The 17,912-nt window shown below is 28.6% G+C and overlaps 1 long non-coding RNA gene across 2 annotated transcripts; it reads left to right on the forward strand.

The window, feature by feature from the left end:
• The first annotated feature begins 14,981 nt into the window (after positions 1-14,981).
• LOC149987758 (uncharacterized) lies at positions 14,982-17,030 on the forward strand. 2 transcript variants are annotated; one of them, XR_016506758.1, is made up of 2 exons: positions 14,982-16,316; positions 16,521-17,030. It is a non-coding gene; the product is annotated as an uncharacterized LOC149987758 (long non-coding RNA). The 2 variants fall into 2 exon arrangements; XR_016506757.1 differs by having other exon boundaries at positions 15,080-16,316; positions 16,561-17,030.
• Positions 17,031-17,912: the final 882 nt, after the last annotated feature.

Genomic DNA, 17,912 nt, shown 5'->3' on the forward strand with positions numbered 1-17,912 from the left:
CATACCTTGATACTAACATGGAATTGAGGTTGTTCTTTATAATAAGCATCTACATTGATTTTTTGTCATTCTTGAGATTTTTTTGGTTGTGCCTTTATTATTGTATGTAAATTTAACAAGTAATTTATAAAATCTTCTATTATAGGATTATCAACTTTTGAAAAGTAAAAAATATCAAATCATAGATGATAATTATAATTTGTAAAAAAGAATATATGTTAAGTAGAAATATGTATTATATTATTATAATTATTCTCTGCCAATGGCAAAAGAATTGTCTAATCATCTTATTGGTATTTGATGGTATATCTCAAATATTGCTTCAAAACTGAATTCACATAATTTATTTATCTATTAATTTAAAAATAAAAATTCAAAGATAGTTTTATATCCATCTTTAAAATTCTAAAATAGATTCTTCAAAATCTTGATACAAATTAAGTCCCTTGATTTGATATGATATTTTTAAGTAAACTATGATAGTTGTTGTTAAAAAAAAGCTTAGTTGTTTCTAAGCTTTTCTTTTAGTTGTTATATACAAAATAAATTTTGTTATAATACATTTTGTATATAACACAAAATATGCGGATCTAGTCTTGGATCATGTAATTGATCTTGATTGTTGAAAATTTTTTAGAATAAAAAACTTGTAGATAGAACTTATTATCTACTTTCATTTGTGAGAACAATGCTCTTAAAGCAAAATCCAATACATCTTTATGCCAAGATAAAAACTTCATATGTCATTCAAAATCTTTAGTAGGTTTTGTGATATACAACAAACATAAAGTTCATGATCTTTTATGTTCTTAGAGTAGATTAGAATATTGTCTAAATAAAAAACAATAAAATCATCAAAAAAATTTCAAAAAATATTATTTATTAGATGTTGAAAAGCAACTAGTATATTTGTGAATCGAATAGGCATGACATTATATTCAAAATATCCATGCTTGATTTAAAACACAATTTTCCATTCATCTCTTTCTTTGATGCATATCAAATTGTATACTTTTTATAGATCTATTTTTCTATAGATCTTTGCTTAATTGAATTGACCAAGAAGTCTTGAAATCAAAAATAAAAGATACTTATTTTTAATGGTGATCTTGTTGAGTCTTTGATAGTCTATACACATTTGCAATGATCTATTTTTCTTCTTCACAAATTAGATGGGAGGACCTACTAAGATTTTGAATGACATATGAAGTTTTCATTAAAAAAATTGTCAATGTATTTCTTGAGTGTAATCAATTTGTTTTGCAATAAGCTATAGATTGATTCAAAGGGCGATTGAGTTCTTTTTTGAAGATCAATTGAACAATCATACAAAAAATGCTCTAAAAAATATATATATATATATATATATTTTTCAAAAACATCTTGATAATCTTGATACTAACTTAAAATATAAGTTGTAATTTTTTTACTATAAAAAATAGATGTGGTATATATAATAAAATGTGATTTTTTTTGTAGCATGTGTGAAAGCTCTTGCACCTACTAATAAAGATTTGCTTATATTATACTTAAGACTTTTTATCAAACTAATAGAATCTTAGATTAAATTATAGAAAAAATTAAGATTATTAGAAATCAAATCTATTTGAAGATTATATTTCTCTCGCTATAATAATTCTAAAATAATTAGATTGGAAAGAGATATAATCACATTAAATATTACTAAGCTATTATGACTATTAGTTGTTATATCTAAAGGAATAATTTCATGAATAATATGTCTATAAGACAATGAACAATTATCTCTGACTTCTATATGCATAGGATTGATTTTCTTAACTAAAGGTATTTCTTGTTTTTTGATAAAGTCTTTGTTTATAAAATAGACTAAGGCTCTTAAATCTAATAAAGCAAAGATTTTATGATTTTTTGATTCTAAACAAACTTCTATTATATAGTAAGAGAAAGAATCTAAAGAGGATATAAGACCTTTATTAAGAATCACACAAGATTTAAGCTATATAGTTCTTATTGTAATTTAAAAAACTTATTTTTTAATACATTATTTTCTTTAGTAACCATATTCCTTATTTGTGGTTGCATTATTTTATTAAGAATTTTAAGTAATACATTAAGGTCGTCCACAATATAAGCACAAACCTTCTTAATTATGTTGTCGTGATGTAATACGACTATATAATGAAACTATAATCAAAATTAAATTTATAATTAATATTTAATTATCTTGATTCAATAATAATTCAAGGTATCTAAATATGAATTTTATAAAATCTTCTTAGTTTATTTTCTTATCTTAATAGTTAGTAGGTTGAAGGTTGGTAAGTAATTTTACCTTCTAGATTGTAGAGACTCTTTTATTACCTTAGAAAGACCATAAATTAGTAAAATCATGTTAGAAGAGGTAAATAATTAATATGGTTGATACTAAAGTTAAGTTGAGGGTAGGATTGGGCTAAAAAATCCTTAGGATAAGTCAAATTAATATCCGAGGATCAACCATTTGTGAGATAGGATCGAAATCAAACCTTTGGCGACTAAAATGACCGCCTAGGGTAAAATAGGGTCTTGTTTGAAGATCAAAGATTTAGATTTGACAGCTAGCTTGGAGCTTGTTTTAAAGACATAAGATTAGTTTTGATACAATTTTTTTGGACTTTACAATTATTTTTCAAATTTAGAGTTTATATTGACAACTTGACATTTATACAATGTAATTAGGGCTATCACTCTCCACTAGTTCATAAAATTGGTATCACATCTACAGTTCAATATTTGATAGTGCATGATCAATTAGGTGTGTTAAGTGTATATAAAATTTTGTGATAATCTAAAAGTGCAATTGAGAGATATCTAGATTTTGGTACAAGAATGTATTAGAAGTTGGCAGTTTGGGATTGGATAGGATTTCTATGATATTTGTAAATCTACTAATTGGATCAAGATGAAATTTGGCCTGGTGTTGGAAGTCTTGAGGGTCAAGCTACAAACCAATTTTGAGTTGAAGTTAATAGTTAAAGAAGGAGAAATCACTAATGAAACATTTTCATCAACTTTCAAGTTGGCAGCCAAGTAACATTACTATGGTTTTTGGGCATTTTCTTACAATTTGTAAGTTGGATTGGAGTGAATTCTTTTTAAGCATATAGAAGACTTATAGTGGCATTTGTATGAAAAGGTTTGCTTCAAGTGAATATTTAGATCACAAACTATAGTTTGCTAAAGCTTATTAATTAGGATTAAGGTTTGTAAAGAAAGTTCAAAATTGCCTAATTATTAAAGCAATAAGGCAATTGGAATTTATATATGGTTGAGATTACTAAGAAGATTATTTTTGAGCACTTTGTATTAGATTTAAGCACTTTTGAATTAACATTCAAATTATATTTTTCTTATAAAAATAAAACATATTAGGATTTTTTGGATATTTATAAAATATAATTCCACCTTCTATAGCCAGATGTCCAATGCATTTTTAAATAGAACAACATATAATATGACAATATTAAGTCTTTTCTTGCTTTGTAAGAAGTTTGAAATATATTGTTTCAATTTACATAAATTCTTGTCTTAATAAATAGGCTTTTATGAACTTAGAAGTTGTTGCTATGACTTGACTTATACTTCTTCAAGTAAATCTTTGTTTTTGTTGTCTTTTAAAGAGTCAATTATTGCATGTAATGGCTTGAGTAATAAATTGTTCTAATAAGTCTATTCTTGGCATCATCAATAATAAATCTTTGATATTATCCTTTAATCCATATCAAAATTGGTTGATAAGGTCTTTGTCATTTTAATCTATGATACAAGTGTGATTTTGGAATTTAGTAGCATATATAGTGGTTGAACATGAACTTTGTCATTAAAATATGAATTTGGTCTCTACTACCCTTTTTCAATCACTTTCTCTAAAAGTGGCATAAATACTTCTAAGAATAAATTCAAATCATAAAGTTGATATGAATCTTTTTTCATTGAAGATACAAACCAAGAAAAAATATTTAAAAAAAAAAAAAAAAAAAAAAAAAACATCTATGAATTTAACTTGAGTAAATCCATCAAAGTATTGGAAAAGATGCAACCTTAAATAGAGCTTTAATTATTATAGAAATCTTCAAAACTTTGATCTTGTTCCATCAAACTTTTCTAACATACTTATCCTTGCCTCTCTTATACTTATAGTAGTAAGACTCTTTGGATTTAGCTGTCAACTTGATTTAATTGCTTCACTCAATTACACAACTTCTTAGCAAAGACTTTAAACTTCATTGTTGATATCTTCTATAGGAGTTTTTTTTATCTTTTTCGATCATATAAAAATCCTTTAGTGGTTTATCTAATCTTTTATCAAGTTAACAATTGGCAAAATGTTATTTTCTTTCCTTGAATAATCTTCTTTCTTTCTAAACTATTCTTTATAATTTAAAGTTTATTATCTATATATAAAATTTTATTTTTTGTAATAGCTTCAAAAATTCCAAAGTCCTTCTTTACAAGTTTTTCAAAACTTTCAAATATATAATTAATATTTCTACTAGGTTTATTTTGTTTTATTTTATTTTATTTTTTATCCAATCTAAAGTCTATTTTTTTATTAAAATCTTCTATCTCATTGAAATACTTCTTAGATTTGTATGGAATTTGAATTAAAAACTTTTATATATAAATTCTCTTTTATTATAATTAATAGTCATCTTTACAAGATAAAACCATGGTTGTTTCAATAGTACTAAAAACAATATTTTTAGCTCTACAATAATAATGACATGATATTAAGTAAATACACTATTTTTTTATAATAATTATTATCAATAACATTTTTTTTTTTTTTTTTTTTTTTTTTAACTACTTAAGATTGATTTGCTATCAATAATTATTCTTTCAAATGTTATAATAGTAAGGCCAAAATACCTAAAAGAAACATGTATTCGTTTTTATAATGATCAATTTTTCTAAATTGAGAATTTGATTTCTTGAACTTCAGTGAGATTTTTGGAATTATCTATAGCTTTCAAAAAAATTTATTCTCTTCTACATCAATATCTCTTTTTAATTTCTTTTTTGTTGTAGTACCTTATAATATTTACATTATTGTATTGTAATATTCCTATTAGATGAAAGAAAAAAAAAATCATATAATAGAAAATCTTAATTAAAAATATTATAAAAAATTACCTTAAAAGTATAGATAATAATCAAGGAGGTAATAAAATTAGTAAATGCTAATGTTACCTCTTTACAAAATAGGCTTCTACTTACTTTGTAAAGCCATAAGTGAAGCATATTAAAGTAAATAAGAAAAATAATTGATATATGCATCTTTAAAAAAGAATTGAAAATAAAATGTAGTAAAAATTACTTTAATAAGCTAAGATTTGATAATTGGAAAGGATTAATTTTAAACAAAGATTAAAATCAGATTATAAGATATAAAACTATACAATTTTAATAATTCAAAGATTTTTTGGTTGATTAAAGAATAAGATTTGAAAATAAACAAAAGAGCGATTCTTTAGGTGTTGATTTTGAGTGAATTGATTTTATAATGGCTTTATAAAGACTTTGCAAAGTTATGATTGATTTAGATTAAATTTTTTGAATCACTAAATACCATGGATATACACATATAAACCAATAATTACCAATATGATTTAAATAAAAGTAAGTTAATTCCATAATATCTTCTATAAAAGCTTCTTAGAAGCTTCATAGATATTTCTTTGACTTTATAGGTGTCTTCAATTGACTTTTTAGATTAAAAACGTGATCAACAAGTTGGCCATATGCCATATATGTTGGTAGCTTAAAGAACCAGCTAACTATGAAGTCCACACATAGAAAACTTGCCTTATAAGCTAAGACATGTGTCCCGCAAAGTCAACACATATTAGAGGTCCTATACAATATTGCCATGTAGCACTTAGTTAGATAGTATAAATAGAGGCAAGAGTGAAGCCCTCTTCATTATTGTCAATAATTTTTTTGCTTCTAATTTAGATTTAAGAGTATATAGTTTCTATGTCTCTTAGCAATAGCCATCCTAGTTTCTTTTTTAATATACATATTACTTTACTTCTATTTTGTCACTTTTCTTTTAATGTAGATTTTTCATGTTTATGCATCTTCTTCCAGTTCATGTCTTTGATAGATTAACAAGAGTATACTTACAATATTAGAACTTTGTCTTTTCTTGATTAAGAATGGATTAATTTCTTTTTTATAAGACATAAGCATATTAGAAGTTGTAGATTATCCTCTTCTAAATTAATATTATTTTTAACATCTTTTTTATTCTTAAGTCCCTTCTTTTACTTATCTTGAGCAATATTAGATATTTATTTTTTAAGTATTATTATAGTAGAGCATGTTGAAATAAAGAGTACAATGGTACAAATACAAGAATAATTGAAGGAGTTAATACTTGCGATGCATCAACTTATTTACTACCACAAGGAGTAATAAGAATGGCAGGAAGTGAAGATATAGATATATTTGGAGCTGCTTCAACATCTGCATCCAATCATGATCCTTCTCCTATGAAAGAACATCCTTCTGGTACTAAACAACCCAAAATTACCTTGCTTGAGAAGTTTGATGGCACAAGATCTAAGTTTTGAGGATTTATCAATTAAGTATAACTTGACATTGAACTTCAATTCCAAAGCTATCCAACTCTAAGCTCACAAGTTAGATTCATTAGTACACTTATTTTAGATTCAGAATTATTATAGTTTTCATCTTTTTTTAAATGACAAGATCCAATATTGGATAATTTTGAGGCTTTTTTAGTGGAGTTTTGATCCATGTATGGAGAACATGATACAACTCATGTTGCAACCAACAAAATTTATATTTCATGATAAGACAATCAATCCATAACATTATATGCTTCACAATTTCAATGACTTGCAATTGATATCAAGTGAATTGCTGCTGCATTTATTAGCCAATTTTTCTATGGATTATAATATGATGTAAAAAAATTAATGTTCAACTTACTTGATCCTCAAACATCGAATTAAACAATTGACTTTGTTGTAAAGTATGACAATCAATTTTTCACATTTTGATCTAAGAGTTGGACAAATAGGCCTCAATGTTATTATAATTCAATGGCAATACCAATGCCTCCTCAATACATACATTCAAAAGTAGAGGATATGCAAATTGATGCTGTACATTTCAAACCTCTTACTGAGCAAGAAAAGATTCATTGCCGTCATAAAAGATTGTGCTTGTATTGTGGAGAAGCTAAGCACACCACTCAACACTATCCAAAGAAGCAACGCAATTATAAAAGAATGAGTACGAATGTCAAAAAAGGTAATGTATCAAAAAATAAAGTTGTTCAGCTACAATAGGGATCGTACAGTTGGAACCTTTTACAATATCTAATAAAGATTCTATTCTCTCCTCAAAACCCTCTCTTTATTTTATATTAAATATTATTTTAGGACATATACATTACAAAGCCTCTATCTTGTTAGATTCAAGAGCCTCAACTTGTTTCTTAAATGAAAAATTAGCTAAAAGACTTAATATAACTTTAGTAAGAAAAACTAAAAATGTTCATGTAGAAGTCATAGATAGTCACTTGTTGTCTTCTAGAGATGTTATTCACAAAATCCTTCTCATAAAAATAATAACTAATGATCATAATAGTTTTGTAGTATTTAATATTATTAGATCTCCCTCTAATCTAATCATTTTAGGTTTATTGTAGTTATAAAAACAAAATCCTTGAATAAATTGGATTTCTTATTCTCTTGACTTTTCTAAAAATATAACTAAGAGTGTAGTTAATCAAGTAAAAAATTATAAGTTTAGTATAATTAAACCTATGTTTATAAGTACAAGAGCTTTCTTGCATGCTACAAAAGAAAGATTACCTTGTGTCATTTATGCTACACCTATTTCTAATGGTGCAAAGACTTTAAGTGATATTCCAAGCCAATATCAAGATTTTTAAGATGTATTTGAGAAGAAGAATGTAGATACTCTTCCAAAACATCGTTCCTATGACTCCTCAATTGACCTTCAAGAAGGAGCATAATTGCCATTTGGATCAATCTACAATTTATCACAAAATGAGTTAGCAGAACTCAAAGAATATATTGAAGAGAATCTAGCCAAGAACTTCATATGCCATTCCAAATCTCTAGCAAGAGCCTCAATTTTATTCATGAAGTAAAAAAGATAGATTATTGAAGATGTGTGTTGATTATTGAAGACTCAACAAGATCACCATTAAGAATAAGTACCTACTACCTTTAATATTTGGACTTTTTGATCAGCTGAATCAAGCTAAGATCTATACAAAAATAGATCTATGAGGAGCATACAATTTGTTATGCATCAAAGAAAGAGATGAATGAAAGACTACATTTTGAAACATGTATGGACATTTTGAATATAATGTCATGCCTTTTGGACTTACAAATGCATCAGCAACTTTTCAACATCTTATGAATGATGTTTTTTAAGAGTTTTTGGACGATTTTATTGTTTGTTATGTAAATGACATCTTGATCTATTCTAAGAACACAAAAGAATATGAACTTCAGGTTCTTTGTTTCTTACAAAAATTAAGAGATGTTGGACTCTGTGCCAAGATAAAAAAGTATATATTTCACACTTCTCAAGTTGACTTCTTAGGTTACATCATTTCAAATGTTAGACATATGATAGATGCTAAGAAAATTCAAATGATTATGGATTAGAATATTTCAAAAACGGTCCAAGATGTGTAATATTTTTTGAGATTTTTCAATTATTATCACATCTTCATCAAAGACTTCTCTCAAATTGCAGCTCTACATACACATTTGACTTGTAAAGACAAACTGCAATGGAATCAAGAAGCAGAAGCAACATTTGAAGCTTTAAAGATAACCTTTGTTTTTGCACCAATCTTATATTGCGTTGAATTTTGTAAGGCATTCTTTATGGAAAAAGACGCATCAGACTTTGTTTTAAGTGTTGTATTATCATAAATGAGAATAGATAATAAACTTCATCTAGTAGCTTTTCATTTTAGGAAATTTTTAATAGTCAAGATTAATGATGAAATCCACAACAAAGAGCTTCTTGCAATTGTAGATTCTTTCCAAGAATGGTGTCATTATCTAGAAGGTTCTTCCAATCTAGTCACCATGCATATGGATCACAAGAATCTCTAATATTGTATGTCACCTCATATTTTAAATTGTTATCAGGCTTATTAGAGCATGTTTTTGTCAAGATTTGAGTTCAATATCACTTATTAGCTAGATAAACAATAAGATTTGTCTGATGCCCTTTCTAAATATTTTTAACTTACACTTAAAGAAAAAAATATAACTTTTGATCAAAAAAGGATAATTTTATTGAAACCAAAATAATTTCATTTTCAAGCAATGAAATCAACATTAACTGTTGATTCAACTTTTTTCAAATAAATTCAATCAAGCATGTCCTCTGATTCTCTTATTTATAATAATATGAATATTTCTTCTAAGTATTGTGATACTTCTAAGTTTGAGTTTAAGAACAACATACTTTATTTCAAAAGATGCTTATATGTGCCAAAAAGAGAAGCATATTTATGTGTTCTTCAAGCACATCACGACTATCCAGTAGTAGGATATTTTGAATATAATAAGACTTTGGAGTTAATATCTAGAGATTTTTGGTGGCCACAAATGTAGAAAGTTGTAAAAACTTTTTTTCAATTGTGTGACATTTGTTCAAGGTTAAAAACTCCTTGGCATTGATTTTATGGACTTCTTCAACCATTACCTATTCCACAACAACCATAATCTTCTATTTCTATGGATTTTAATATGGATCTTCTAGTCTCAGGATTGTGTGATTCTATATTTGTGATAATAGATTGTTTTATTAAAATGGCACATTATATACCATGCATAAAATCTATCACAAGTGAAGAAATTGCCAAACTTTTCTTTGATAATATCTATCGATATCATAGATTGCCGAAAGTTATTATATTAAATAAGAGGACTTAATTTGTATCAAGATTTTGGAGAATTCTTTTTAAGATTTTAAAGGTGGATATAAAGCTTTCTTCGACCTTTCATCCTCAAATTCATGGACAAACAAAGTGAATATACCAAGTCTTTGAAAAATACTTAAGTGAACCAACAATTATAAATAAGACAATTAGAGAATCTTCTTACTATTGGCAAAGTTTGCTTATAATAATACAATGTATTCTTCTATGCAACAAACACCTTTTTTAACCAATTATGGTTACCATCTACAACTTGGTACTTTTGACTTTTTAAAAGTTGATAATCCTATACTAGAAGGTTTGGCAAATCTTTGTCAGAGCTATATACAACAATGAAGGTGCAATTAAAGAAAGCTCAAGAATGACAAAAGATCAACATCGATGCTTATCAAAAGAAACAATCACATTCAATGTAGGTGACAAGATATGGTTGCTTTATCGTAATATCAAGACTATTCATTCTTATGATAAGTTGGACTACTGAAGGCTTGGACCTTTTCTTATTTGTGGATAAATCAATCTAGTTTCTTATCGATTATATCTATTGGAGGCTATAAAGATCCATCTTGTCTTCTACGTATCTCTTCTTGAACCATACAAGACTATGAACATACCAAAAAGAAGACAAGCTCTATCTCCTCCTATAGAAGTAGACAATAATGAAAAGTTTGAAGTGGAGGAAGTTTTGGACTCAAGGTAGTGCCGAAATAAATTGGAATATTTTGTCCATTTGTATGGATATGATATTAGTGAATGTACATAAGAACCAATAAAGAATCTTATAATTTTAGCAAAGGCAGTGGAGGCTTTTTATTGACAACATGTATCTAAATTAAGATAAAGAATAGTAAATCTTTTACTATAAAAGCAACAAGGTTTAGGAAAGATTACATTCTACCTTCTATCTTTCTATGTAGCTTTTGTATATTTGTGACGCTAAGGAGATAAAGAACCAATAATGAGTAGATTCAATTCAAGAGCTTTCATTTGCAAACTTACTAGATGAGTTATTGTGATTGTCACAACCTTGAAGACAATGAAATCAAGATGAAGATCCTCAAGAACGACATATCTTTTCTCAAATAGACAGCGAGATATAATGTATTTGGTATCACGACCTTGGAAGAGACTCTCGATGTTTGGTGATTTTATTATAGGTAGGAACAATTTTTGACAATATTCCAAATGTTTTATTTGAAGGAAGTTATGAAGGCTTCAACAACAACCAAATGATAGGGTGGTCTTTCCACCTTAATATGAAACACCATCGTTGCTTAAGAGGGCCTCTCAACTATCTTCGAAGAAAACAAAAATTGGAATATGTGGTAAATATAATTTGCTATATCTTGGATTTCTTCAATATATGAAGACTACTCCTTGTGAAACTCGTCCCTAGAAGAGGGAATAATGTCATGGATATATACATGTAAACCAATAATTATCAATGTGATTTACATAAAAATAGGTAAAAGTAAGTTAATTCTATAATATCTTCTACAATAGCTTCTTAGAAGCTTCATAGATGTTGCTTTGACTTTATAAGTATATTTAATTGACTTTTTAGGTTAAAAACGTGGTCAACAAGTTGGCCATGTGCCACATATGTTGGTAGCTTGAAGAACAAGCTAATTATGAAGTCCACACGTAGAAAACTTGCCTTGCAAGCTGAGGCATGTGTCCCATAAAGTCAACACATATTAGATCCTATAGAACATTATCACATAGGTCTTAATTAGATAGTATAAATAGAGGCAAGAATGAAGCCCTCTTCACTATTATCAATCCCTTTTTTGCTTCTAGTCTAGATTTAAGAGTCTCCAATTTTCTTGTCTTTTGGCAATAGCCATTCTAATTTCTTTTTTAATATACATACTACTTTATTTCTATTTTGTCACTTTTCTTTCAACATTAATTTTCCAAGTTTATGCATCTTCTTTTAGTTCATGTCTTTGATACTAAATTGACTCACTAGTTTTTTTAAGATAAAATAATACATTTAGAGTCCTTAAAACCACAATATATAGTGAATAATATAGAAATATTTAGACAAATAAAAAATTAAAATGTTAATTAAAGAAATGGAGTCTTAGTAAGTCTTGGAGGTAATTATCTTAATTGGTTTAGTATTTTTTACTTATTGTTGAGTATTGAAGATTATTTACTAAGATCAAAATTTATATTGGCCTTCTATCCATATATATTATTTATAAAAAAAACTATAAATGTTAACTAATAGCTAGAAGAAGTATGAGAAAGTAACATTTATAATAGATTTAAATTGTTTTTATTACTATAAAAAAATCATAAGAGAAGAAATTATAGCCTTAAATGGATATTAGTATTATAGAATCATTATAAAAAAAAATTAAATTTATTTAGAATTTATTTAGATTTTTTTGGATTTTTTAGAATAATTTCTAAGATTTTACCACTTTGAAAGCCATTATGAAGAAATGGAGCAAGATTTGAGGCCACTCAAAGTTCTTAAGCTAATTGGATGTTTTTAAATACCATAAAGAAGCTAGAAATACACAAGTATTGGTTTTACTAATAGAAAATAGGAATATCAGTAGCTAATGTAATCCTTGTAAGAAAGAAGATGCACAAATTCCATATGGATTGTAGTACATTGAAGGTAGTTAGGAGGATAAGAGAAAGGCCTCTTGGCCTCTCTTAAACACTCATATACACTAATTGTGAGCCTTGGTGAGGCTTGAACTTTTGATCTCTTAAATTAGTTATCCTAGAGAAAAAAATTATTTACTTGATTTTTTATTTATTTATTTATTATTTTCAAACCTTCATAACTTACTCATAGTAATTCGGATTTACATGTTTCTTATACCATTAGAAATATATAAAATTATATTTTTAAAAATATTTTTTTATTTTTATTTTTTATTTTTTATTGGATAAAAATTCAATTAACAGACTATGATTAGTTTTGTAGTGTAAATTGCTTGATTGCACTTGTTTCACTTTTTTTTGTATTGATCTTCTTTTATTCTTGTTCTTGCTACTTCTATTTCATACCACCAATTACGAGCAATTCTTAATTGAGGCCATTTTGTAATATGGATTGAAGAGTGAATTTTTCACTCTCAACTTTAGATTTAAAAAAATATAAAGAATTTATAATTTAAAAAATTCTATGAGATTAATAGATGATCTATAAGTAAATATTTTTAAATATGTGATTAAAGCTTACTTGTCTTTGTGTTATAAGTTTGAGTTCAATTAAATAATTCATTTGAAGGTTATTAAAATTTAAAAGTATTAAGGTCTCAAAATTGGACTTTACAAGATCATTGAGGGTTTGTAAGATTTTTAGTAATCTTCCAATTAAATTGAGATTATATTTGAAAAATTACTAATAGACTTAATTTAAAACAAATAGAATTTTTTTGAGAGAAACTGGATAGTGAAATCAAGAGATATTGGTACTATGAGATTAATATCTAGAATAGAGAAGGATGTTAGCTAATATCCAAGTAAATTATGGATATTATCTTTTATTTAGTAAAGTTGATCTTCTTCAACTATATAATTGAAAATTTTATAAATTTTAAATCAAGTATTAGAATTAGATTATTTATTATTAAAATTTTTAATTGGCTATTGAATTTGTTAAGGATTTATTTTGAATTTAAGATTTTATTAGGATTTTATTAATATTTGGTTTAGGATTTGGAATTTTATTAGGATTTTTTAAGACTTTAAATGTTTTTTAGAATTTAATTAAGAATTTAAGATTTGATCATGATTTAATAAGAATTTGATTAAAATTTTATTAAAATCTATTTAAGATTTGATATAAATTTATTTATAATTTATTTATTATTTATATATGATTTCTATTTTTTATATTTTAAAGATTTTTTATAAACTTTTTATGGTTTTTTAAAGATTTTTTAAAGATTTTTTTATATTTCTTTAATATTTTTCAAGACTTTTTTGAGATTTAATTAAGATTTGATTATGATTATTTAACTTTAATTGGAATTTATTTAGGATTCTATTAGAGTTGTTAGGACCTTATTGTTGCAATTTTTAATTTGTCTTCTACATTCAAGTATTTGAAGCATTCCCAAGCAAAATTTCACATAACTCGACAACATATGCAAACTTCCAATCCTAAGAGATTACAATCTCACTTACCACTTTCTCCAAATTACAACCTTGCGAGAATAGATTTTGATGTCAAAAAATAATCTCATTGGTTGTTTCTAACTAATGCATTTATTTTACATCTATTTTATTCAAGGAAACAAGCTTAAATTATCCTCAACCAAGTGTCAAGGATATGAATCTCGAAGAAAGAGAATCCTCAATACACTCTTCTATCACTGAAGAGAACTAGAAAGTCACTCAGAAGGTAATATAATATTAACTAGAATGGCTATTGCCAAAAACAAGAAGACTAGAAAGACTTGAAACAAGACTAAGACTAGAAAGGCATTGACAAGAGTAGAGAAGGCTTCACTCTTGCCTCCATATATACTATCTAACTAAGAGCTATGTGGCGATGTCCTATAGGACCTCCAACATGTGTTGACTTTCCTAGCCACATGTCTTATCTTGCAAGGCAAGTTATCTATGTATGTACCACGTAGTTGGCTTCTTCCACAAGCTACTACACGGAGATAACTTGTTCTACAAGCTACCAATACATGGTTAGCTTTTTGGCCAAGTTTCTAACCTACAAACACATCTAAAGTCAAAAGTGCGTCTATGAAGCTTCTAAAAAGCTACTCTAGAAGACTTTATGAAATTATTCTATTTTACCTACTTCTACTTAATCTTATAACTAACTATTGAGGTAAATATGTATGTCTAAAACACCAAGCTTCTATGGACCCTAGATTGTGATAGCAAAAAAACTACTCTTTGGTTGCTATCTTCTTTCACATTTTTTTAACTATGTCTTTTCCTAAATTTGTCTTATTTGTCCTGCCAAAGCATTTTGTTTGTACTTGATGGTGAAATATGAGATGGTAAGTCATCAAATTGATTCAATGATAGTATTAGAACAAAAATTTGCTCTCACAGTGCCCAAATCACTAGTCTAAGGTAAATATTAGCTTAGGAAATGTGAATAAAAGGAAATGTTAGTGCAAAAATCAAATGCAATTCAATTGTAGGAATTCTTGGATAAAATCTCAATTTCAAAAGGATATTGTTTAGGCATCTTGGGCATCCTTTCGGGTACCTTTATGGTATCCAAATGATTCTAGAAAGATGCCGGGTATTGTATATGGATTGGATACCATATGGGACCGGGTATTATACGGATTGCATACCAGATACCGGAAGGAAGCCCAACTTACGGGGGTTGCTGGGAGTGGACAGGGATCCGGCACAGCTCGGCCTCTCTCTCCATGTTTTTTTTCTGATCGCAGAGTTCCGCCAATTGCGGTGCAATTTGTTTTTGTTTTGGTTCCTGCGGCTGGAGCAAGAAGTCCTCGTTTTTTTCCTTGTTGCGATGCTAGTGGTGCTGGCGGCCAAGAGCTGGGCTGTGTAGCTTGTGGGTTCGATTGGCAAGGTGCCGCAAGCTGATGTTTTGTTCTTCTACAATGACTCCCATTTTGGCTGTAGTGGACAGTGCTAAGATCGGTTGCAGATCCACCTTCTTCGTCGGCGGCGCAACTTTAAAGAAGGTGGCAATGTCGTGTGGATAATACTACCTCTCCCTTCTCGACGTTGGACTTCGGCGACGCACGAGTGAACTAATCGGATGTTGCGGCTGGAATATCGTGGTGGTGCGGCTGCTTGTTTTCTTTTCCTTTCAACATTGTTGGCTCTTTTCCCCGTTGGTGGCGGTATTGGTTAACAACTCCTACCCGATTCTCGTTTTGTAGTTTCATTCCCATTTTTATTTTTCATTTCTGCTCTGTTCCTCTCTCCTTTGTTGTTCGGAAGTGGCGTGCAACGACGTTGTTCATGTTGCCCTTCGTTTCCCCTAGTCACATCATTGTGGGCGGAGAGGTTGGCACTACGGCCGACATTGTTTAGATTGCTTCCTTCCTCGTGGATCAGGGAAAACAGCGGCGGTACTTCTTGGATTTAGATTCCTGATTTAGGGAGGTTCGAATTATGATGGTGGAGGAACTTGTGGTTCTTGTCTTTGGACAAAATCTCCTTGCTATAGTTTCCCACGGTCTTGTGGTGATTGGAGCTGCAGCATGTCGAGAGTCAATTCACCTTGTTGCTGGGCTGCGATGCTGTGGCGAAGTTTTGGCCATCTACTGGTTGCATTTAGTTTTGTTGCCGCTCATTTCCTCGAAGATTTAGTTCAGTGGCGTTGTGGCAGTTCCTACGTGCAGAGGTACGGTTCCAGAGTGTTGCTGGATAGTGTATGCGATTGGGGTCTATTGATTCTGTGGCATTAGTGCAGCCGACCCCTGATTTTTGCATTGCGGAGGAACAGTGTGGTCATTCTCTAGTTGCAATTTTTTCTTGCTCCCCCTGGTGGCGCTGCTCAATATTGCTGCGCTTACCTTGTCTTTTTTTTTTTTTTTTTTTTTTTTAGAGCTGCTGGATTTGTGTGAGGTGTGCAAGGCTTTGTGCAGTGCTCTTGTCAACAGCCTTGTTGAGAGTGGCAGCCGCGGGTTGCATCTTCCGTCATCAACATTCCTTGTGGCCCCGCTTTAGCAATTCCAAACGCTCATCAATAGCTTCCAAGCACAGGTCATCATCTTCGCTCAGAGAGGCTCACGTTGTATTCGGAGCGGCTGTTGGAATCTCATTGTCAACGTCGTCGTTGGGTAAAGCAGTAACAATGTTACTCGGCATTCGGCGGCTTATGTTCATTTAGGCAATTAAGTTGGTGTTTCATCCTTTCTAGATGTCGCAATCTGCGGTAGTGATTGACGACTTTAGTGTGCTTGGGTTGTCTATCATCGATGCTGCGAAGCTCAAATGCTATGCATATCATTTCCAATCAATACCAATCAACATCGAGAATTAGGCAAGATCTACCAAGATTATATTGTTGAAATTTTAGTTTGAATAAAATTATATCAGGATGAATTTGGGTCAACTAGGATGAATCTAGGTTCAAATTAGATGAAAATTGGTGGACGAATAATAGTTTTGGATGAGATCTCATTGTTAGATGAAAACTCATTTAAGGATGAAAATCCATTACTAGATGATAAATTGTACTTGAATGAATGTTTATTGATGGATGAAAATTAATAAAAATAAAAAATAAAAAATAAAAAACTTATTTACTAATAGAAAACTTATTTAAATTACATGAATAATTAATTGTGATTTGTCAATAATTAAGGGAGTTAGTTTAAAGAGCTTAAAAGATTCTTTAGTAAGAACTTTGAATAATAACCTCATATAATTAAATTATAAGATAAAAAATTGTTGTATAATAGAATAGTCTTTCAACTGGTAGGGGTTTATTTTAGTTCATAGATGGATGTTAGAATACCTTTATAATTCCAAAGAAGACATGTGTGCATTCTCTCTCTTTGGAGCATATTACATAAAATATCCAAATCTTATTTTAGTACTATAACAAAATTGTCACTCCAAATTTCAACTTTTGAATTATGATTGGAACCAATTTGAAGTATAAAGGTAAAGATTATGTCATAATACCAGCAGCTCTATAAGATGTCGCTACAATTATATAGAAGTTTTGCATCAATTTTATTTTTTATTCTTAATAAAATTTCAAACCTCCTATGTCTTTACTTTGGATGTCCTGCAAAAGTAAGTAGAAATTTCTTCTGTAGTATAACCATCAAACATCTTTTAATCATTGATGGTTGTAAGATTTAGACCACTATCAAAATTCTTTTTAATAAATATTGTCTACACTTAATCAAATTTCATATCTCTTGAATTCCTTATTTTTGACATCTTTTGTAAATATATTGAAGACTTAGTGAAGCAATTGCCTTGC

Source organism: Physcomitrium patens, chromosome 15, assembly GCF_059467195.1.
Source record: "Physcomitrium patens ecotype Gransden chromosome 15, ASM5946719v1, whole genome shotgun sequence".
Taxonomy (NCBI): domain Eukaryota; kingdom Viridiplantae; phylum Streptophyta; class Bryopsida; order Funariales; family Funariaceae; genus Physcomitrium; species Physcomitrium patens.